General features: G+C 38.3%; 1 protein-coding gene across 4 annotated transcripts in view; it reads left to right on the plus strand.

Moving 5' to 3' along the window:
* The first annotated feature begins 5639 nt into the window (after positions 1 to 5639).
* Positions 5640 to 24890, plus strand: part of TRIQK (triple QxxK/R motif containing) — a 105081-nt gene continuing 85830 nt past the window's right edge. For 2 of the 4 annotated variants that reach the window (XM_043879814.1, XM_043879815.1), the window contains exon 1: positions 5640 to 5756. The gene's annotated coding sequence lies outside the window, so the exon portion shown is untranslated. The remainder of the gene's footprint in view (positions 5757 to 24890) is intronic. The other 2 variants (XM_043879816.1, XM_043879817.1) reach the window with 2 other exon arrangements.

The raw sequence follows: 24890 nt of genomic DNA on the forward strand, positions 1-24890 counted from the left end.
AAAGTGTTACTAAATAAAGCCTTATTTAATAAGCGCAGAAGTGTTTAAGGATTTTCTGTGAATTGGATCTTGGAAGACTTTCTCTCTAACCACCACTGAGTGATCAAAAGTTCTTGTAATGTAAGTTCTGTTCAGTTCAGTTGCTCAGTCATGTCCAACTTTTCTTGACCCCATGGATTGCAGCACGCCAGGTCTCCCTGTGTCCATTACCAACTCCCGGAGTTTACTCAAACTCATGTCCTTTGAGTTGATGATGCCATCCAACCATCTCATCCTCTGTCGTCTCCTTCTCCTCCTGCCTTCAATCTTTCCCAGCATCAGGGTCTTTTCAAATGAGTCAGTTTTTCACATCAGGTGACCAAAGTATTGGAGCTTCAGGTTGAGCGTCAGTCCTTCTGATGAATATTCAGGACTGATTTCCTTTAGGATGGACTGCTTGGATCTCCTTGCAGTCCAAGGGACTCTCAAGAGTCTTCTCCAATGCCACATTTCAAAAGCATCAATTCTTTGGCGCTCAGCTTTCTTTATGATCCAACTCTCACATCCATACATGACTACTGGAAAAACCATAGCTTTGACTAGATGGACCTTTGTCAGCAAAGTAACATCTCTGCTTTTCAGTAAGTTGTCTAGGTTGATCATAACTTTTCTTCCAAGGAGCAAGGGTCTTTTAATTTCATAGGTGCAGTCACCATCTGCAGTGATTTTGGAACCCCCAGAAATAAAGCCTGCCACTGTTTCCACTGTTCCCCGCCTATTTGCCATGAAGTGATGGGACCAGATGCCATGATCTTAGTTTTCTGAATGTTGAGTTTTAAGCCAAATTGTTCACTCTCCTCTTTCACTTTCATCAAGAGGCTCTTTAGTTCTTCACTTTCTGCCATAAGGGTGGTGTCACCTGCATATCTGAGGTTATTGATATTTCTCCTGGCAATCTTGATTCCAGTTTGTGCTTCATCCAGCCTAGCGTTTCTCATGATGTACTCTGCATATAAGTTAAATAAGCAGGGTGACAATATACAGCCTTGATGTACTCCTTTCCTGATTTGTAACCAGTTGGTTGTTCCATGTCCAGTTCTAACTGTTGCTTCTTGACCTGCATACAGGTTTCTCAAAAGGCAGGTCAGGTGGTCTGGTAGTCCCATCTCTTTCAGAATTTTCCATAGTTTGTTGTGATGCATACAGTCAAAGGCTTTGGCATAGTCAATAAAGCAGAAGTAGATGTTTTTTGGGAACTCTCTTGCTTTCTTGATGATCCAACGGATGTTGGCAATCTGACTCTGGTTCCTCTGCCTTTTCTAAAACCAACTTGAACATCTGGAAGTTCACGGTCCACGTATTGTTGAAGCCTGGCTTGGAGAATTTTGAGCATTACTTTACTGGCATGTGAGATGAGTGCAATTGTGCGGTAGTTTGAGCATTCTTTGGTATTTCCTTTCTTTGGGATTGGAATCAAAACTGACCTTTTCCTGTCCTGTGGCCACTGCTGAGTTTTCCAAATTTGCTGGCATATTGAGTTCAGCACTTTCATAGCATCATCTTTTAGGATTTGAAATAACTCCATTAGAATTCCATCACCTCCACTAGCTTTGTTTGTAGTGATGCTTCCTTGAGAGCTTGTTTGGAGGTTCTAGCAGGGGAGCGCAGCTACTCGTATACCCTTGACCGAAGACCGGTCCTCCTCTATCGGGGATGGTCGTCCTCTTCGACCGAGCGCGCAGCTTCCGGAGGGACGCACATGGAGCGGTGAGGGAGGAAGGGGACACCCGCCTAGCCAGCCAGATCAGCCGAATCAACCCTGGCGATCAGTGGGGTGACAGATGTCGCAACCAGATCGCCCTCACATCCGTAGTGATGCTTCCTAAGGCCCACTTGACTTCCCATTCCAGGATGTCTGGCTCTAGGTGAGTGATCACACCATCGTGATTATCTGGGTCGTGAAGATCTTTTTTGTACAGTTCTTCAGTGTATTCTTGCCACCTCTTCTTAATATCTTCTGCTTCTGTTAGGTCCATACCATTTCTGTCCTTTATTACAACCATCTTTGCATGAAATGTTCCTTTGGTATCTCTAATTTTCTTGAAGTGATCTCTAGTCTTTCCCATTCTACTGTTTTCCTCTATTTCTTTGCATTGATCACTGAGGAAGGCTTTCTTATCTCTCCTTGCTATTCTTTGGTACACTGCTTTCAAATGTGTGTATCTCTCCTTTTCTCCTTTGCCTTTTGTGTCTTTTATTTTCTCAGCTATTTGTAAGGGCTCCTCAGACAACAGGAATCAAAAACAAGATTTTTTGAGAGATTAATATAAAAAAATCTGAAAACTATGGTCATGAAAAAGGAGGAGAACACATTAGGAATTCAAGTTCATTCATTTATCAAGTAAAGTTTAAAATATTGTAAGAGAATGTACAATACTAGACCATACATTTTTGAACCTACAGAAAAATGTATATACTTTTGAGAAAATGTGAATATTTCAAGTGTGTTCAAGAGGAAGTAGAACAACTGAATTAAACCTTTAACCCTAAAATAAATTGAAGTTCTATCAGTACCAGATTTTTCCCTAGATAGAGTTGTGGTAAGACTTTACAAAGTAAACAACATCCTAACTTTCTGTAGTTTCCCAAAACAAAGAAAATAAGGTGAAGCTTCCCAAGTTGTTTTATTAACTTAATATACTGAACAGTTCCCAAAACTGAGCAATGATAGCAAACACACACATGTCCCACAATATGCTAATTATACTTCCAAAATAGATACAGAAAACATAAAAAGTATTAACCAGTAAAATTAGGCAGCGTATTTTTAAAGAAGCATGACCAATAGTGTTTCTCTAGGATAAAATACATTCCCACATGAGAATAGCTACTAATGTACCAACTGTAAAATGCTGTTGCTCATTTCAATGGGCAATAATAAACATTAAATAGAAACAAATATTCACTCATGATAAAAATATTTAACAAATCTAGATTAGATCCCCCTTAACTTAGTAAAGTACCAGAGATTTAAGTGATTATCATATCATAATGCTGAAACTTCAGAAATATTTCAAATTAGAAGTGATGCCAAGATGAAGATTCTCTTTATTGTTGCTATTTTTCAACATCATATCAACGGTCCAAGCTAAGGGAATAGTAAAAATAGAGCAGTATATACATTGGAAAGGGAGAAACAACTCTATCAGTTATATATAATTCTAAATTCCAAGACAGTTCATAATTATTTTTACATGAGTCTAAATTTCAAATCAATCAACAGACAAACATTTATAGCAGCTGAGAAATTAAACCAAGTTGAATGGCTAAAAACATAATCAGTTTGCAAAAAGCAATAGCTTCCCCACAAGCTAATAGTAAGCAATTAGAAAATATAATGCATATAGTAAATGCAATCCACAAAACAAAAAAACTAGAGTATTCCAAAAAGCAAACCTAAAAATAAATATGGATAAAATATGCATGACCTAAACATAAAAATTATGCAACTTAGGTTAATGAGATATAAAAAAGATGCACTATGTATATTCAAGAATAACACTTAATATTGCAAAGGTATCTAAAAATACACTTGCTCCTCAGAAGAAAAGCTATGACAAACCTAGATAGGATATTAAAAAGCAGAGACATTATTTTGCAGACAAAGGTCCATCTAGTCAAAGCTATGGTTTTTCCAGTAGTCATGTATGGATGTGAGAGTTGGACTATAAAGAAAGCTAAGCACCAAAGATTTGATGCTTTTGACCTGTGGTGTTGGAGGAGTCTTGAGAGTCCCATGGACTGCAAGGAGATCCAACCAGTCTATCCTAAAGGAGATCAGTCCTGGGTGTTCATTGGAAGGACTGATGCTGAAGCTGAAACTTCAATACTTTGGCCACCTGATGGAAAGAAATGACTCATTAAAAACGACTGTGATGCTGGGGAAAATGGAAGGCAGGAGGAGAAGGAGACAGCAGAGGATGAGATGATTGGAAGGCATCACTGACTCAATGGACATGAGCTTGAGCAAGTTCCAGGAGTCAGTGCTGGACCGGGAGGCCTGTTGTGCTCAGTCCACAGTCACAGAGTGGGACATGACTGAGCGATTTAACTGACAGAATCTCTTAAACATGTACGAATATTCAAATATTCATTTGCTGAGCTTTGAATATGCAATTGAAAAAGGATTCAAATAAATAATTCACCATTTTTATTTAAATCTTACAGTATTTATTTACACAACATACTTTCTAATTTAGAACCAGAACACATTTTAGTGTAAAACGAAATATTTTTAAAATATTAAAGTAACATAATAAAGATTATGAGTTATACAAAGGAAAACACTTTTCGTACAGAGGTATTCATAACTAGCAAGCTTTCAGAAGAATTTGGAAATTTCAATAGGACAAGAGGATAAAATCATTTGTATCTGAAATGTGTTTTCTCTACTCCCAACGGTTTTATCATAGTATGGTGGCCATTTTAATTGAATCTCAACACACTTATCCAGAGGCATTGATTTTGTTTGTTTTTATTTTATTTCTTACTACCATATCTGACAAGATTAAACAGTTCTGCGTATTGGTGTAATATAGGTATATATGATACTATGGTATAATATAGAAAAAGGATTTTACTGTTTTAAAACTGCACACATGCAAATCTGATTAAGAGTATTAAGATAATCTCATTTAACTCTATGGCTGTTTCTGGAAGAGGAACTGGAGACCAACAAAGGATTTAGAAGGACAGAAAATAAAATTACATTTTAGACTCAATTCCTGACCCCGATATCTTGGGACATCTCACAGAATTTTCTAGTTCGTCTGTTTATATTTGTCTCTTTTGTATGCTAATTCCTTTCTCAAGGTTTTCATGTGCTTGTTTGCTTTGAAAGATTTGATGAACTGGCCTAGAGGAAAGTGACTTGTACTTCAGTGAGAGAAAAATTAAAATGGAAGTCATGTAATGTTTTTAAAAAAGAAATTTAAGCTCATTTTTACCACAGCATAAAAAATAATGACTAAAGGCACTTTTACATTTGAATGAATGTTACTCTCCGACTTGGTTTCCTTGTCCATAGGTTGTGGATAAAACTTTCTTCGGATGTTGTGAGGATTGTATCAGGTATAAATCATTCAACTGTCAGATGCTGTGCAAAAAGCAGCTAGTAACAGTATTTCATTCCCATTTTGTATGGGTGAAAGGTGAAAACTGGGAATCTGGACATATCGTCAAACCTTAAATGTTAGGTTTCAGGAACCACTTTTCCTAAACTGATCAGTCTGTTAAAAGCTTGCATCTGCAAACATTTCTTTCCTAGACAGTTCATCCTTCCCTCCAGAGATGTCCCCCAAACAGTTTGGATGGGGATGTGTGTGTGTGAGAGAGAGGTGAGAAAAGTTCAACAATCAAAATAAAGTATTTCTGTGTTTTATATTTAAAAACAAGTGGCAGTCCTTATTTTCAATTTCTAGAGTCAGTTTGGAGATAGGGATGAGGGCTTGAGAATCGCATTAGACGTTGAGGAAAGGCCACATCGCCCGCGCATTTCCGTCGGGGGACCCTCGCGGAGGATAGACAGAGAGCCTGGCCAATCGGAGCGCAGGTTAGGGCTGCTCCCGCCCCCTTTCGTCGAGCCCGCCTCTTCCCCGTGCCGCCCTCTGGGAGTCCGGCAGGCTCGTCCCGCCCCCTCCCCTGAGTGACAGGACCGTGGACAGCAACATTTCCAGCCGGACACGTAGTTGGTCGGCCCTTGCGTTGGCTGAACTGAGGTGTGTGTGGTGTGTGTGTGTGTCAGGCAGGGGTGGCGAGGGGATTGGGGAGGCCCTGCCCGGGAAGCTCGGGGTCTGGGGGTGAAAGCGGTTCCTCAGTGGGCCCCAGTGCGTTTAGGGGACGTTCGGTCCACCCCTGGGAGCCGCACATGGGCGGGCTGGGCGGAGGTGGGCGGGGAGGGGGCTTTGGCAGTGGAGGACCCCAGAGCCCAGGAAACCCCGTAGGAACGGTCGTGGCGTGAGGAACCTTCCGGGCGCGTGGGGCGTGCGCGGTGGGGGTGGGGCGGCGGGCACGGGGCTCGCGGGGTGGGCGTGGCCGCCGCGGTTGCTAAGGAACGGCGGGCCCCGCCCTGCCAGCGTGTCTTGCTCTGGCCGCCCGGCCCTGCGAAGCGGGGCTCCGGCCGCCTCCCTGCGGCCTTCCTCTCGGGCTGGGGCCGGCCCCTCTTGTGGCCTCAGTGAAGTGGCGTCCCCTGATTTCGCTGGCCTGCTCTCCGGTATAGTGGGTGCAGAGCTCCCACTCAGGCCTCCCTCTCCCATGTTACTCCTCTCCACACTTTTCAGCTCCTCTCCTTCCAAAATGAGCAAGGATCTGCAGACCAGAACATGCTCAGAGAAGGGTTTCAGGCAGCCTGAAGTGGCTTTATTTGCTAGGATGGTGGGGCGGGAATGAGCCTTTTCCTGGGATTTGGTGAATGCTTGAAGCCACAAGGTACTGGTGCCCCTGTGGATGACTAGGACAAGGGAGATAGGAGATGTGATTTCTTCCACCTGGAAGTCATTTTGATTTGCTGCTTCTGTTTGAGCTCAAGGAGCTTCTCTGAAGTTGAGGCAAGTCATTTTTGGACAGGTCCTAATCATGTTTGATCCCCTTTGAGACCCGCTTATGGAGAAGGGTGGTTGGTACTAAGTGGCTGAAGCCCTCTTTGGCTCCACTGTCCTATTTAATGATTAACTGTGAGATAGTAACCATAGATATTCATTTCACATCTCTTCTTTGCCCCCATCAGCTGGCCCCAAATGATTCAGCAGAACAAACATTCCACAGAGAAAACGCAAAGGAACCAAAAGGCTGCTTTTACTTCCTTGTGCTAGGTTTACTGTATAAATCCCCAAGAAGGAAGCTTGTACTGCTTGTTCACTGGGAAGAAGATTGACCTAAAAATCAGGAATCTAGCTGTTAGGAAATATTTGCCATTGGGCAGTAACCTTCATAACTGTTCTCTCATCTGGGAAGTGAAGATACTTATGTGCCCTTTGGTTATAAAACGTAAGGAGGGCTAATTGTAAAGTGTTATTGATTACACTTTTAATCTTTTTTTTTTTTTTTTTGTCTATATGATCTCTGTTGTTGATTCAGTATTAGCTCTTTTTAACGTAGTTCCTGAAATGTCCTGCATACATTTTTCCCCATTGATATCACTAGATTTTTTTCAAGTATATGCATAGCCTGAAAAAATTGGGACAGATTACTTTTTGATTCAATGATGAATTACCTTTTTGGTGGTATATACCATTTTGAGAAGCCAAGGGAAACTACTGACTCTCCCCTTAGAAAAAGACACAATTCGAAACATAAGTGGATGTTGGATAAAGAACATCTGTTCTCGATCAACTTCTTGAGAGTTAAGAAAATTACTCTCCAATCTTGCCTCACTCCAAAGAGTGACTTGAGTAATTTATATCCAAAAGTACTGGGAGGAGACTTGGGTCTCTTCCGTGTCTTCCACAATGCATCTTACTGTAGCTAACCTCAGTTTATGGTCTTCAATGAATCCTTTTTCTTCTTCTTTTAAAAAAAATGTTTATTTTTTTAGTATTTAACAAGCATGAACTACCAATGATTAATAAATTAAAGGACTCAAAACCATGTAAATTGAATTTTTTTACAAATGTCATTTGATCATTCTTTCAGAGAATATTATATTTAAGCAAATGAAAAGAGAAATTATTGTCAACTTGTTTGGGGAAATGTTAAATTGTATTTTTTAGACAAACATTAAATACACAAACTTTCTCTTCTATCAAAGTCCATTTTTGACAAATAAAAACATTACTTTTAGTATATGCTACTAGAATTCTTAAATTCAAATGAATAACCTTTATAACATAATTTCCCATGGCTAAAAAATACTGTATTTGACTCCGGGTTGGCTCTTTTCCTGATTTCTGTATTAAAATGGAAGGTTATAAATAGAAATATTTTGGTTGCTAATATACCTTTATCTAACTTTATTAATAAAAGTGGGCATCAGTAGTAGATACTATCACTAGATAGGAAAAATGATGAAAAAGGAAAATATGTATCTTTTGTAATAAACATAAGAGTATTGCTTCTCTAGCACTTATAATTTTATTCAAACTGTTTAGTATTTGACTATTATTTTGTTAACTCACGTCATTTGTAGTAGAAAAACTAGTATAAAGACAAATTGATTACAGAGACAGTTCTAATGGAATTGAGTTTTCGGGGCTTGGTAAATAATAGCTATTGCATTTGTAAACAGACAGGTGGAGTTGGTAATATCCAGTTCATTACAACAGAGCTGACTGGATGCATTGCTTTCAGCGGGAGACCAAAACCGAGAACTAGTACTTCCTTCCCCTTTCTAGCTCCACTCCCTGTCTCAGAACCTAGACTTCAGTCCAGTGAGAGAAAACTTCAGTTTAAAGAACAGATAGATACACTTAGAATTGTTGGTCTCTATGATCTAGGGCAGAGAGGGAAGAAAAAGAAGATAAACTTCTAGTGTTTACAGGTTTGTAATAGGTTATCTCTACCCATTGAAATAATATGGACCACTGGATTTCAGCTTTGGATCAGATAACTTCCCTGTTGAGAAGCTGTGAATACTGAGTGGAATCTGAAATCAGGACTATTAATCTAGTCCTCTGGTTTTTCATCCTGGATAGTACCTCTGAGCCATTTGAAGTATGTAGGGATGTTGTTAAATTATTGTTGTTGTTCAGTCACTAAGTCGTGTCTAATGCTTTGCAACCCCATGGATTGCAGCAAGCCAGGCTCCCCTGTCCTTCACTATCTCCTAGAGTTTGCTCAAACTATTATGAGGATATCCTTAAAAGCGACTGGCTTTTAGGACCTTGAAGTTTAAGGATGTTGAATATTGTATAATGTACAGGTCCACCAGCTCAGTAAAAAGTTTCCTCCTTCTACTCCAATGCCAAAATCACCTCACAGCTATTCCAGTGGAGTTCCTCCATAAATAAACATGGAACTAGAGCAAATTTCCCCCTAGTCTTTGTTCCTATGTACCATATTTTTTCTTTCTTTTTATTTGTTTTCTTTTAAATTTAAGTGTAGTAGTTTTATAATACTGCATCAGTTTTAGAAGCTACTGGCCTTCCCTAGTAGTTCAGCTGGTAAAGAATCTGCCTGCAATGCAGGAGACCCCGGTTCTATTCCTGGGTCGGGAAGATCCCCTGGAGAAGGGATCGGCTACCCACTCTAGTATTCTTGGGCTTCCCTGGTGGCTCAGGCAGTAAAGAATCTGCCTGCAACGTGGGAGACCTGGGTTTGATCCCTTAGTTCAGTTCAGTTCAGTCGCTCAGTCATGTCCGACTCTTTGCGACCCCATGAACCGCAGCATGCCAGGCCTCCCTGTCCATCACCAACTCCCGGAGTTCACCCAAACCCGTCCATCGAGTTGGTGATGCCACTCAGCCATCTCATCCTCTGTCATCCCCTTCTCCTCCTGCCCCCAATCCTTCCCAGCATCAGGGTCTTTTCCAGTGAGTCAGCTCTTTGCATCAGGTGGCCAGAGTATTGGAGTTTCAGCTTCAACATCAGTCCTTCCAATGAACACCCAGGACTGATCTCCTTTAGGATGGACTGGTTGGATCTCCTTGAAGTCCAAGGGACTCTCAAGAGTCTTTTCCAACACCACAGTTCAAAAATATCAATTCCTCGGCACTCAGCTTTCTTCACAGTCCAACTCTCACAACCATACATGACCACTGGAAAAACCATAGCCTTGACTAGACGGACCTTTGTTGGCAAAGTAATGTCTCTGCTTTCTAATATGCTGTCTAGGTTGGTCATAACTTTCCTTCCAAGGAGTAAGCGTCTTTTAATTTCATGGCTGCAATCACTATCTGTAGGATTTTGAAGCCCAGAAAAATAAAGTCAGCCACTGTTTCCACTGTTTCCCCATCTATTTGCCACGAAGTGATGGGACCAGATGCCATGATCTTAGTTTTCTGAATGTTGAGTTTTAAGCCAAATTGTTCACTCTCCTCTTTCACTTTCATCAAGAGGCTCTTTAGTTCTTCTTCACTTTCTGCCATAAGGGTGGTGTTATCTGCATATCTGAGGTTATTGATTTTTCTCCCGGCAATCTTGATTCCAGCTTGTGCTTCCTCCAGCCCAGCATTTCTCATGATGTACTCTGCATATAAGTTAAATAAGCAGGGTGACAATATACAGCCTTGATGTACTCCTTCTCAGGAGGAGGGCATGGCAACCCATTCCAGTATTCTTGCCTGGAGAATTCCGTGGACAGAGGAACCTGGTGGGCTACAGTCCATGGGCTCACAAAGAGTTGGACTCGACTAAGTGACTAAGCACACATGCAACATAGTGATTCAGAATTTTTGTAGATTATACCCCCATTTAAATTTATCATAGAACATTAGGTATATTTCCTATACTCTACAGTATATCCTTGTGGTCTATTTATTTTATACATAGTAGTTTATGCCACTTAGTTCCCTACCCCTATCGTGCCCCTGCTCTCTTCCAGTCTCCCCACTGATAACCAGTAATTTGTTCTATGTGAGTCTGTTTCTGATTTGTTATTTTCATTCATTTTATTTTTTAGATTTCACATATAAGTGATAATATACAGTATTTGTCTTATTTCACTGAGAATAATACCTTCTAGGCCCATTGTATTATTGCAAATGGAAAGATTTTATTCTTTTTACGTCTAAATAGTATTCTGTTTTATATATACATATGTATATATATACTTGCACACAACATCTCTACAGCCCCATGGGCTGTAGTCCGGCAGGCTGCTCTGTCCATGGAATTTTCCAAGTAAGAATACTGGAGCAGGTTGCCATTTCCTACTTCAGGGGATCTTCCGACCCAGGAGTCAAACCAATATCTCTTGCATCTCCTGCATTGGCAGGCAGATTGTTTACCACAGTGCCACCTGGGAAGCTTCTGTGTTTACATATCACACCTTGTTTATCCATTCATCTGTTGAGTATGTACCATGTTTTTGATATCAATAGATTTGACTCTAATTGTGAAGGTTTTAAAAATTCTGCTTAGAATATGGTTACTTTTTGGTATTCTCTCAGAATGACTAAAATTATATTAGTGGAAAATAGCGATATATATTTAATTATATTTGATATTCTTAAGACTAAATATATCCTTATTGAACATAAAAGAATCATAGACTCCTAAGACCTAAGTTTTGGTCACACCTATTATGTACATTTAATCCTTTCTTATATGGTTCAAGTGTTAAGTATCTTTGCAACAATAGAGTGAGTATCTTTTCATGAAAAAGAAAAGGTGGCTTCTTAGCTTACTTCTTACTAATTCCCTTGTAGCTCAGTTGGTAAAGAGTCTGCCTGCAATGCAGGAGACCTGGGTTTGATTCCTGGGTCAGGGAGATCCCCTGAAGAAGGAAATGGCAATCCGCTCCAGTATTCTTGCCTGGAGAATCCCATGGACAGAGGAGCCTGGCAGGTCACAAGAGTGGGACATGACTTAGCCACTAAATCAACATAGCTTACTTTTTATTTTACAGTGTTAAAAAACAATGATAGAAAGGTAAATCCTCTGTACTTAGTGGTTTAACAAATTCTGTTGTGTTGAATCAGAAGGTGGAGACAGTTCCCTAAATGAGAGGATTGTATCAGTTTCATGATTTTTAAGCCATTAAACATGGAGAAAGACGCAGGAATAAAGTAGCTTAGTTTTTGTGTAGTGGTATTACACAGATCAAAGTTGCAAAAGCAGCAGACCAGTTAGACTGAACACCTTAAAATTTTGGCGAAGACGAAGATAGTTTAATCCCAAAGCATTTTTTACATACTTTGAATTTTAAAATATTCAAATATATATCTGAATAAAAAATTATATGGATACCTGTGACAGAATCCTAATTATGGATTGCAGTTTATAACCTCCATCAGGTAGAAAGTGCACTGGATTGAAAGCTTCAGACCTGGCTTCTTGCAGTAGATATATCATTGGTTAGATTTCATAATGTCTTCAGGCATCAAGTTCCTTATTTGAGAATAGAAAGAGTTGAAGATTTTTGTTGGTTTTCTACCATTTTTTTCTGAAGACTATGCTTGAATATTATGAAAATTCTCATTATTCACAGTGATTAACTATAGCACTGAATCTTTCTGGGCAGGGATATATTAGATTTTTTTAAGGTATAATTTAAACAATAATCTCCCAGTTCCTGATTTCATTTTGTCTGTTCATAGAGGTTTATTCTCTTCTCCTTTCTTCAGTGTCTCCCTCAACCTCCACACACGCACACATTTGGAAAACACTGGATTATGTAGAAATGATCTATATAGGCTCTTTCAATGCCAAATTTTTCTGGATAGATATAGCATTTGAAATGAATAAAGTGGAACAACAACAAAAAAATCCCACAAAGCCAAGAAAAAGGAAATTGGCAGAATAGTCATAGGCGTACCTATGAAAAATCTGAGAAGAATTTTAAGGTAAGGAAGAACATTTGATAGAATTCTTTGATATCTAACACATAGAGAGGAGAACTGTATGTAAAAAGAGTCATGATTAAGTGACGGTGGAAAGAAGATTAGGTAGAACAAAAAGAGGATGAAAAAACTGAATAAATGTGAGAATTGTATTAGTTTTATATTCCTGATGTAACAAACTACCACAAATTCAGGATGTTATAATTCTATATTTCAGAAGTCTGATATAGGTTTTACTGAACTACAATCAAAGTATGGGCAGGGATTCTTTCTTTTCAGGGGCCTCTGGGAGAGACGTTTCCTTGCCTTTTCCATCTTCTAGAGGCTGCACACATTCATTGATTTATGAAGATGGTTCCTCCATCTTCAGAGACAGCAACATTACATCTGACTCTTTTTCTGTAGTCAAATACACTTATGACCACAACTAGGAGAACTTAAAACATTTAGAGACTCAGTTAGATAGTCCAGGAGGTTATTCACTGAATCGCATCTGCAAAGTTCCTTTTGCAGTAGAAGGTAACACATTCGCAAGTTCTAAAAATTAGAACTTGGGCATCTTTGAGGGGGAATATTATCCTGCCTACCACAGTAACATACTAAATAAGTCCATATTTGAGGCAGTAAAGAGTAGAACTGATGTTATTATAGAAAATTTAATGTGTGAACAGACTTGAAAAGTTACCCTAGCTAAAATACTGAATGCATGAAAAGAAAACTGTGTTTGGAGAAAAAAGAATGAAGTCCATTATATGAGCGCTTGGAATTTCTGATATTTGTACCTGAAGAAGAGAACAGAACAATTCAGAAAAATGTAATAAGCAAAGAGATTGTTATTGTTTTTTGGTTGCTAAGTCACGTCTGACTCTGTGACCCAATGAACTGCAGCACGCCAGGCTTCCCTGTCCTTCTCTATCTCCTGGAGTTTGCTTAAACTCATGTCCACTTAGTCAGTAGTGCCATCCAATCATCTTATCATCTGTTGCCCTCTTCTTCTCTTACCTTCAATCTTTCCCATCATCAGGGGCTTTTCCAATAATTCAGCTCTTTGCATCAGGTGGCCAAAGTATTGGAACTTCAGCATCGGTCCTTCCAATGAAAATTCAGGGTTGATTTCCTTTTGGATTGACTAGTTTGATCTCCTTGCTGTCCAAGGGATTCACAAGAGCCTTCTCCAGCACCACAGTTTGAAAACATCAATTCTTCAGTGCTCAGCCTCCTTTATGGTCCAACTCTCACATCCATACCTGACTACTAGAAAAACCGTAGCTTTGACTATATGGACCTTTGTTAACAAAGTGATGTCTCTGCTTTTAAATACATTCTCTAGGTTTGTCATAACTAGTCTTCCAAGGAGCAAGTGTCTTTTAGTTTTGTGGCTGCAGTCACCGTCCACATTGATTTTTGAGTCTAAGTAAATAAAACTTGTCACTATTTCTACTTTTCCCCCAACTATTTGCCATGAAGTTGTAGGACTGGATGCCATGATCTTTGTTTTTTAAATGTTGAGTTTTAAGCCATCTTTTTCACTCTCCTCTTTGACTTTCATCGAGAAGCTCTTTAGTTCTTTACTTTCTGCCATTAAAGTGGTATCATCTGCATGTCTGAGGTTGTTGATATTTCTCTCAGCAATCTTGATTCCAGCTTGTGCTTCATCCAGTCCAGCATTCGCATGATGTACTCTGCATATAAGTTAAATAAGTAGGGTGACAGTATGCAGCCTTGATGTACTCTTCCCCAGTTTGGAACGAGTTCATCATTCCATGTTCACTTCTAACTTTTGCTTCTTGTCTTGCATACAGGTTTCTCTGGAGGCAGGTAAGGTAGTCTGGTATTCCCATCTCATTAAGAATATTCCACAGTTTGTTGTAATTCACATAGTCAAAGGTTTTAACATTGTCAATGAAACAGAAGTAGATGTTTTTCTGAAATTTCCTTGTTTTTTCTATGATCCAGCATATGTTGGCAATTTGATCTCTGGTTCTTCTTCCTTTTCTAAATCTAGCTTATACATCTGTAACTTCTCGGTTCATGTACTGCTGAAGCCTAGCTTGAAGGATTTTGAGCATAATCTCGCTGGTATGTGAAATGTGTGCAATTGTATAGTGATGTGAACATTTTTGGCATTGCCTTTTTTGAGATTGGAATGAAAACTGAACTTTTCCAGTCCTGAGGCCACTGCTGAGTTTTCCAAATTTACTGGCATAACGAGTGCAGCATGTTAACAGCATCATCTTTTAGGATTTGAAATAGCTCAGCTGGAATTCCATCACCTCCACTAGCTTTGTTCGTAGTAATACTTCTTAAGGCTCACTTGATTTCACACTCCAGGATGTCTAGCTCTAGGTGAGTGACCACACCATCATGGCTATCTGGTCATTAAGAGTTTTTTTTTGTACAGTTCTATGTATTCTTGCCACCTTTTGTTAATCTCTTCTGCTTCTGTTAGGTCCTTGCCATCTTTGTCCCTTATTGTGCCCATCTTTGCATGAAATGTTCCCTTGGTATCTCCAATTTCCTTAAAGAGATCTCTAGTCTTTCCCATTCTATTGTTTCCTCTATTTCTCTGCATTGTTCACTTAAGAAGACTTTCTTCTCTCTCCTTGCTGTTCTCTGGAACTCTCCATTCAGTTGGGTATATCTTTCCCTTTCCTCTTTTGCCTTTTACTTCTCCTCTTAGCTAGTTGTAAGTCCTCCTCAGAGAACCACTTTGCCTTCTTGCATTTCTTTTTCTTGGGGATGATTTTAGTATCCCCTTCCTGTACAGTGTTACAAGTCTCTGTCCATATTTCTTCAGGCACTCTGTCTACCAGATCTAGTCCCTTGAATCTATTCATAACAGTTTTGGTATATTCATAAGAGTTTTGATTTAGGTCATACCTGAATGATCTACTTTCTTCATTTGGAGCCTGATTTTCAATAAACAGAGATAGCAGGAAATAAAATTTTCTGAGCTAAAAAAGATCAATAGATGCAGAAAGGATATTTCTTATATAAGATATGACAACTCAGAGACACAATGTCAACAGTTTTTCATCTCATAATGATAAAGGAAAAAAATCCTTCCTATATATAGAAGGAGAGAGGAGAAGTTAGTGCATTATTATCAGGAAACCAAACTTAATGTGGTTGCAGACTTTTTTTCTGTAGTTTTAAATACTAGATGACAACAGAGAAATATTTTTAGAGTTAAAAACAAAATTCCATGCTATTTGTTTTGTTCACACACAGCAACAGAAAACCATTCTTAAGTATATAAAACCTCTAAACTACATACTTTTTACTTCTGGAGGAAAAAAGATAATAAGAAGATGATACAATATAAATGCAAAAGCAATGGTATATTAAAAATCAAAGCATGATATATCATAGCTTTCTAGGATATAGAGTGGCTTTAAATAATTAAGTCTAATTAAAACTTTAAATGAAAAAAACTGCATGAGAAGATGTATATTATAAAAATTTATTCAGCAACAATAGTCTAGATTTAAATAAAACATGTAATCTTCTGATTTATTTATACCAGAGATGAAACCTGGTAATTCAAGAGTATGAGTAAATTAAAAAAATACGTCCAGCAAATTGTGATGCAGGCCCACCCACATCTGGCTTGTTTTTATAGAACCCAGGAACCAAAAATATTCTTTTGTGTTTTAAGTGGTTGAGAAAAAATTGAAACAATAATTTTTACAAGGTGCAAGGAATATGAAATTCCAGTCTTATCGATTATAAATAAAGTTTTATTGAAACACAGTCACGCTCATTTGTTTGCGTGTTGTCTGTAGCGGCATTTGCGTTAAAACAGCAGCTGTGAGTCATTGCAGCAGCGATGTGAATGTGGCGCTGTCCTTGCTTTGCACTGCTTCTCAGAGCGCTGCAGATCAAATGGACAAAACTGAGTTATAATTTGATTTTGCCTCTTCACCTAAAGAGCCTAAGGTATTTTTGATCTGACCTTTTACAGAGAAACTTTGCAACTCCTAATCTAAGCTATGTATATGAACTTTGGTGTGTAAGACTGAGACTTTGATTTCAGTCCACAGTACCCAAATCTACTCAGCTATTGCCCTTCAATATGCTACTTACTATAGCATCTCTTTGGTCTTATATGGACTGAGGTTAAAACCAAGTATATTATTCTGTATATTTAATAATTTAGATTTTCTCTTTTTCATCTCCATGCTTTAAATGAAACAAAATTCATGTAAAGATTTAGAATATCACTTCCACAGGCAAAAGTCACTTAATACTGCTGTAAGAAGAAAAAATGAATACTTTACTATGGTATGCCAAAGTCATACGTGCTTTTAGAGATAAGCACATACCACATTTAATAAGTTGGTTGTGTGTCAATCATTTGATCAGCCTATATTTCTGGCAAGTATAGGTGATTATTTCAGAGGAAGTGGCATTGAAATGTAGTTTTGAAGGGTGCCTGTAAATTCAAGGTGAATGAGGCTGGCGCTAAGGTAACATGGAGAATAAGGTTTGTAAAGCCACTAGGCTGTCAGTAGGGTCGTGCGATTGGAAAATGAAAGAAATCCTGTAGCTGGAACAGAATTTGGAAAAATAGTGGCTGGAGTTGAGACAATAAAGACCTGCTAGCTCAGGCCAAGAAGCCTTGTATATGTCATGCAAAACAGTCTTCATCTTGTAGGCAATGAGGATCCATTTCAGATGTTTGAACTGTAGAGAAACATGATCAGATTAGTATTAATAATATTTAGATATTGGTTCTTAAAATTTTCAAATATAACCCTCCCCAAAATTCTCCTTAGAAAGCGTCACTACAAATAAAGCTAGTGGAGGTAATGGAATTCCAGTTGAGCTATTTCAAATCCTGAAAGATGATGCTGTGAAAGTGCTGCACTCAATATGCCAGCAAATTTGGAAAACTCAGCAGCGGCCACAGGACTGGAAAAGGTCAGTTTTCATTCCAATCCCAAAGAAAGGCAATACCAAAGAATGCTCAGACTACCTCACAATTGCACTCATCTCACATGCTAGTAAAGTAATGCTCAAAATTCTCCAAGCCAGGCTTCAGCAGTACGTGAACCGAGAACTTCCAGATATTCAAGCTGGTTTTAGAAAAGGCAGAGGAACCAGAGATCAAATTGCCAACATCTGCTGGATCATTGACAAAGCAAGAGGTTCCAGAAAAACATAGATTTCTGCTTTATTGACTATGCCAAAGCCTTTGATTGTGTGAACCACAATAAACTGTGGAAAATTCTGAAAGAGATGGGAATACCAGACCACCTGACCTGCCTCTTGAGAAACCTATATGCAGGTTAGGAAGCAACAGTTAGAACTGGACATGGAACAACTGACTGGTTCCGAATAGGAAAAGGAGTGCGTCAAGGCTGTATATTGTCACCCTGCTTATTTAACTTACTTATATGCAGAGTACATCATGAGAAACCCTGGGCTGGATGAAGCACAAGCTGGAATGAAGATTGCTGGGAGAAAAATCAATAACCTCAGATATGCAGATGGCACCACCCTTATGGCAGAAAGTGAAGAGGAACTAAAGAGCCTCTTGATGAAAGTGAAAGAGGAGAGTGAACAATTTGGCTTAAAGCTCAACATTCAGAAAACTAAGATCATGGCATCTGGTCCCATCACTTCATGGGAAATAGTTGGGGAGACAGTGGAAACAGTGTCAGACTTTATTTTTCTGGGTTTCAAAATCACTGCAGATGGTGATTGCAGCAATGAAATTAAAAGACGCTTACTCCTTGGAAGGAAAGTTATGACCAACCTAGACAGCGTATTAAAAAGCAGAGACATTCCTTGGCTAACAAAGGTCCGTCTGGTCAAGGCTATGGTTTTTCCAGTGGTCATGTATGGATGTGAGAGTTGGACTGTGAAGAAAGCTGAGTGCCGAAGAATTGATGCTTTTGAACTGTGGTGCTAGAGAAGACTCTTGAGAGTCCCTTGGACTGCAAGGAGATCCAACCAGTCCATCCTAAAGGAGATCAGTCCTGGGTGTTCCTTGGAAGGACTGATGCTGAAGCTGAAACTCCAATACTTTGGCCACCTCATGCGAAGAGTTGACTCATTGGAAAAGACCCTGATGCTGGGAGGAGTTGGGAGCAGGAGGAGAAGGGGATGACAGAAGATGAGATGGCTGGATGGCATCACTGACTCGATGGACATGAGTTTGAGTGAACTCCGGGAGTTGGTGATGGACAGGTAGGCCTGGCATGCTGCAATTCATGGGGTCGCAACGAGTTGGACACGACTGAGCCACTGAACTGAACTGAACTGAAAATTCTCCAATGTTATGACTTGTAATTTCATGCGGCATAAGTTGCCTTGAGATATACCCATTTATATTCTATTTATAACGGTTCTTCCTTGAGGGAGATATACAAACAATCCCCCAATGTCTTTTCTCCATTTTACAGATGTAAAATCTATATCTCAGATAAATGATCTGAACACAGCTGTTCCTTGTAAAGGAAAGTGAGTGAGTTCTTTGATTAGATAGATTTGAGTTCAGTTCTCTACCTTTTCTTTGTTAACTGTGCATGCTTGAAAAACTCACTTAATAATTAGAAACCCTGATTTTCCCAGTTGGGTTTTATTGTATTTATCCCACAGGAATATTCTGAGAATTTCTGATAATGTATGTGACATGATTAACACAATAAATGGAAACTGCTGATATTTTTATTATTATAATGTTCATCATCATCATTATAAGGGTTCAACACCCATTATTCACATTTTCAAAATCCAAAGTTTTGAAAAATTATTTTTCCCAAGATTTTCACAAATTCATTTGATGCAAACCAGCCTTGAAGTGACAGGGGATGACTTATGTAGTACTTATTTTTTTAGTCAGTGTCAGTATTGATAAGATTTTGCTGTGAAGTATTGCTATGCTGCCCCCATGCGTGTTATATAATTATAGTAGCTATGACACATAGTTCCTTTCTGTAGTCTCCAAGACACCTAGCCCAAGCATTTTAGATAAAGACTACAGATCTATATTATTATGATTTCTTTAATAACAGCTTCATTGAGATATAATTCACAGTCATAAAATTTATGATTTTAAGCTCTACCATTCAGTGGTTTTAGCATATTCAGAGTGAGGTGTATCATCATCACTATCTAATTTTAGAATATATTTATCACCTCGAAAAGTACCCTTTATTAGTCATTCCCCATTTCTTCTGCTGTCACCTTCAGCCATGAAAAGTGAAAGTGAAAGTCGCTCAGTTATGTTTGACTCTTTGCGACCTCATGGACTGTATAGTCTATTGAATTTTCCAGGCCAGACTACTGGATTGGGTAGCTGTTCCTTTCTCCAGGGGATCTTCTCAACCCAGAGGTTGAACCAAGGTCTGATGCTTTGCGGGCAGATTCTTTACTGGCTGAGTCACCAGGGAAGTCCAAAATACAGGATTGGGTAGCATATCCCTTCTCCAAAGGATCTTCTCTACCCAGGAATTGAACTGGGGTCTCCTGCATTGCAGGCGGATTCTTTACCAGCTGAGCTGCCAGCCTAAGTAACCATTTATCAATCTATTTTCTGTCCCTGTAGATTTTCTCATTCTGAATATTATATATAAAGAGAACAAACAGGAATGATGCATTAATTGGACTTTTTGTAAATGACTTCTTTCACTTAGCATAAAGTTTTCAAAGTTCATCCATGTTGTACCATGTATCAATATTTCATTACTTCTTTTTATGTTGAATTAATATTGAATTGTATGGTTATACCACATTTTGTTTACCTATTCATCATGGATTGTTTTCACTTTCTGGCTATAGGGATAATGCTTCTATTTACATTTGTGTACACATTTTTATGTGACCATATTTTCATTTCTGTCACATGTATACCTGGAAATGGAATTTCTAGGTCACATGGCCTTTCTGTTTAGGCTTTGAGGAGCTGCCAAACTGCTTTCCCAAATGGCTGCACCATTTTGCTTTCCTACCAGCAATATGTGAAGGTTCTAGTTTCTCCACATCCACATCAATATTCCTTATTGTTTGTCTTTTGGTATAGCCATCTTTCTTCTTGTTCAGTCTGTAAGTCGTGTTTGACTCTTTGCAGTTCTATGAACTGCAGCATGCCAGGCTTCCCTGTTCTTCACTGTCCCCCAGAGTTTGCTCAAATACATCTGTTGAGTCAATGATGCCAGCCCAACCATCTCATCCTCTGTTGCCCCCTTCTTCTCCTACCTTCAGTCTTTCCTGGCATCAGGATCTTTTCTGGTGAGTTGGGTCTTTGCATCAGGTGGCCAAGGTATTGGAGCTTGAGCTTCAGTAGCAGTCCTTCCAGTGAGTACTCAGGACTGATTTCCTTTAGGATTGACTGGTTTGATCTACTTGCTGTCCAAGGGACTCTCAAGAGTCTTCTCCAGCACAATACTGGAAAAACTATAGCCTTGACTACATGAAGCTTTGTCAGCAAAGTAATGTCTCTACTTTATAATATGCTGTCTAGGTTTGTCATTGCTTTCCTTCCAAGGAGCAAGCGTCTTTTAATTACATGGGTGCAGTTACTGTCCACAGTGATTTTGGAGACCCCCAAAATAAAATCTGTCACTATTTCTCCTTTTTTCCCACCTATTTGTCATGAAGTCCTGGGACCAGATGCCATGATCTTCATTTTCTGAATGTTGAGTTCTAAGCCAGCTTTTTCACTCTCCTCTTTCACCCTCGTCAAGAGGCTTTTTTTTTCTTCTTCACTGTCTGCACTTAGAGTGATATCATCTGTATATGTGAGGTTGTTGATATTTCTCCCAGCAATCTTAATTCCAACTTGTGAGTCATCCAGCCTGACATTTTGCATGATGTACACTGCATATAAGTTAAATAAGCAGGGTGACAATATATAGCCTTTACCTACTCTTTCCCAATTTTAAACCAGTTCATTGTTCCATTTCTGGTTCTAACTGTTGCTTCTTGCCCTGCATATAGGCTTCTTAGCAGACAAGTAAGGTGATCTAGAATTCCCATATGTTGAAGAATTTTCCATAGTTTGTTGTGATCCACACAGTCAAAGGCTTAAGCATAGTCAGTAGAAGTAGAAGTCATAGAAGTAGAAGATGTTTTTCTGAACTGTGATCCAATGTCTTTTTGAATTAGTGTTTATACCTTTCAGAAAAATACCAGGAAATAGAATTAATAGATTATATAGTAGTTCTATTTGTAATTCTTTTAGGAACCTCCATTCTGTTTTCATAGTGGCTATACCAACTTACATTCTCAGCAACAGTTCCCTATGTTCCTTTTTCTCTACATTCTTGCCAACCCTTGTTAATTTTTGTCTTTTTGATCATAACCATTCTGACAAGTATGAACTAATATCTCACCTCTCTGATGATTAATGATTTTGAGCATCTTTTAATATGCCTGTTGGCCATCTATATGTCATTGGAAAAATGTCTATTCAAGTCTTCTGTGCATTTTGTATTTGGGTGTTTTTTTGTTTTTTTTTGTTTTTGTAAAAGCTGAGTTGTATGCATCTTTGTTATATTTTGAGTATTGACTCTGTATCAGATCTGTCATTTGCAAATATCTTCTCCCATTCAGTGGGCAGCATTTTCATTTTGCCATAGTTTCTTTAGCTGTGCAAAAGCTTTCTCATTTAGTGTAGTCCTATTTGTTTATTTTTGCTTCTATTTTCCATGCCTGGGGCGGCAGATCCAAAAAAATATTGCTGAGACTAATGTTAAAGAGCATATTATGTTTTCTTCTAGGAGTTTTATGGTTTCATGGCTTACATTTAAGTCTTTAATCCATTTAGTTTATTTTTGTATATTATGTGAAAAAGTAGTGCAACGTGAGTCAGTCACATGTAACCGTCCAGTTTACCCAACACCATTTATTGAAGAGGTTGTCTTTTCCCTATTTCATAGTCTTACTTCCTTTTTTGTAGATTAATTGATCATGAAAGTGTACGTTTCTTTCTGTACTCACTTCTATTCCATTGTTTCCTGTCTTTTTGTGCCACTATCATACTGTTTTGATTACCATAGCTTTGTAGTGTAGTTTGAAGTAAGGGAGGTAGATGTCTCCATCTTTGCTCTTCTTTCTCAATATTGCTTTGACTCTTCAGGGTCTTTTTGTGTTTTCATACAAATTTTATAGTTATTTGTTCTGGTTTGGTAAATAACCCTTTAGGATTTGATGGGAATTGCTTAAGTCTATTGATTTCCTTGAATAATAGGAACATTTTAACGATAATCTTTCAGTCCATGAGTGCAGTATATTTTTCAATTATTTGTGTGGCTTCTGTTTCTTTCATCAGTGTCATAGTTTTCTGAGTACAGGTCTTTTGCATCCTTGGTTAGATTTATTTCTAGGTATTTTATTCTTTTTAATGCAGTTATAGATGGAATTGTTTTCTTAACTTCTCTGATAGTTCATTGCTAGTGTATAGAAATGCAATAATTTCTATATATTACCATTTTACATTCATTGAGGAGTCCTAACCATGGAGTCCTAACAGTTTTGTGGTTATATCTTTAGAATTTTCTATATATTTGTATATGTATATAAATTATATGGGTTTCCCTGGTAGCTCAGCTGGTAAAGAATCCACCTGCAATGCAAGAGACTCCTGTTCAAATCCTGGTTCAGGAAGATCCTTTGGAGAAGGGATACCCAATCCAGTATTCTTGGGCTTTCTTGGTGGTTTGGATGTAAAGAATCTGCCTGCAATGTGGGAGACCAGGGTTTGATCCCTTGGTTGGGAAGATCCACTGGAGGAGGACATGGCAATCCACTCCAGTTTTCTTGCCTGGAGAATCCCCATGGTCAGAGGAGCCTGGAGGGCTGCAGTCCATGGGGTTGCAAAGAGTCGGATGTGACTGAGCAACTAAGCGCAGCACAGCATAAATTATATAGTGTATACATATTTTACATATATATGTGTATATATAGTATGCACACACATGTATATATTCATGTCATCTCTAAATTGTGAATTTTGTCTCCTCTTTTCCAGTTTGGATTTCTCATTTCTTTTTCTTGTTCGATTGCTGTGTATATGACTTCTAATACTATGTTGAATAAAAGTGGCAAGTGTGGGTATCCTTATATTGTTACTGATCTTAGAGGAAATGCTTTCTACTTTTCACCATTGAGTGTAATGTTGTCTATGGGTTTGTTTTACATGGTCTTTATTATGTTGAGGTACATTCCATCTATACCCACTTTGTTGAGAGTTTTTATCATAAACAGATATTGAAATCTATTAAACTCTTTTTCTACATCTGTTGAGATGGGCATGTTTTTGCAATTTGACAATATAGTATATCAAATTGATTTATGAATATTGGATCATTTTATGTCACTGGGATGAATCTCACTTGAAAATGGTGTTTGATTGTATTAAATGTTTGATTTGATTTGTTAATATTTTGTTGAGGATTTTTGCGTATGTGTTTATTAGTGTTATTGGCCTATGATTTTCTTTGTGGTCTCTTTTTTTGGTTTGGTATTCAATGTGCTGTTGGCCTTATAGAATGAGTTTAGAAATGGTCCTTCCTCTTCAATTTTTGGATTAGTTTGAGAAGAATAGATGTTTACTCTTTAAATGTTTGGTAAAATTCTATGATGCCATCTATGCCTGGACTTTGTTGAGAGTATTTATTTTTTAATAACTACTGATTAAATTTTATTACTCTTAATTTTTCCTCTTCATATTTTCTAATGCTTCCTGAGTCAGTCTTGGGAAATGCTATATCTTTAGAAATTGATCCATTTCTTCTAGGTTTTCCATTTTGTTGGCACATAATGGCTTGTGGTAATCTCTTATGAGCCTTTTATTGGCACGTAATAGCTTATAGTAATCTCTTATGGGCCAACTGTGGTATCAGGTGTAATGTCTCATTTTTCATTTTGATTTAATGTTTTGAGCCCTCTCTGTCTTTCTTGATGTGTCTGGCTAGACAGTCATCTGTTTTGTGTGTCTTTTCCAAAAACCAACTCTCAGCTTGATTGAACTTTTCCCTCGCTCTCTCTCACGCCTTTTTTGTCTCTGTTTATTTCTGTTCTGGTATCTTTTATTTCTTTCCTTCTAGTAACTTTGGATTTTGTTAGTTCTTTATTTTCTATTCTTTTAGGTGTAAGATCAGATTGTTTATTTCATATTTTTTGTTTCCTGAAACAAAACAGGCTCTTATCACTGTAAATTTCCATCTTAGAACTAATTTTTCTGCATTTCAAAGATTTTGGGTTGTTGTGCTTTAATTTTCACTTATCTCCAGGTATTTTTTTTACTTCATTTAATTTTGGTCTGTTCCTCTTTTGGTTGTTTAACTAGCATATTGTTTAGCTTCCACGTGTTTGCATTTTCTGTAGTTTTTTTTTTTTTTTTTCTTTTTGTAATTGATTTATGGTCTCATAGCATTTTGGTAAGAAAAAACTGCTTGATATATTTTC

This window comes from Cervus elaphus, chromosome 21, assembly GCF_910594005.1.
Source record: "Cervus elaphus chromosome 21, mCerEla1.1, whole genome shotgun sequence".
Lineage (NCBI taxonomy): Eukaryota > Metazoa > Chordata > Mammalia > Artiodactyla > Cervidae > Cervus > Cervus elaphus.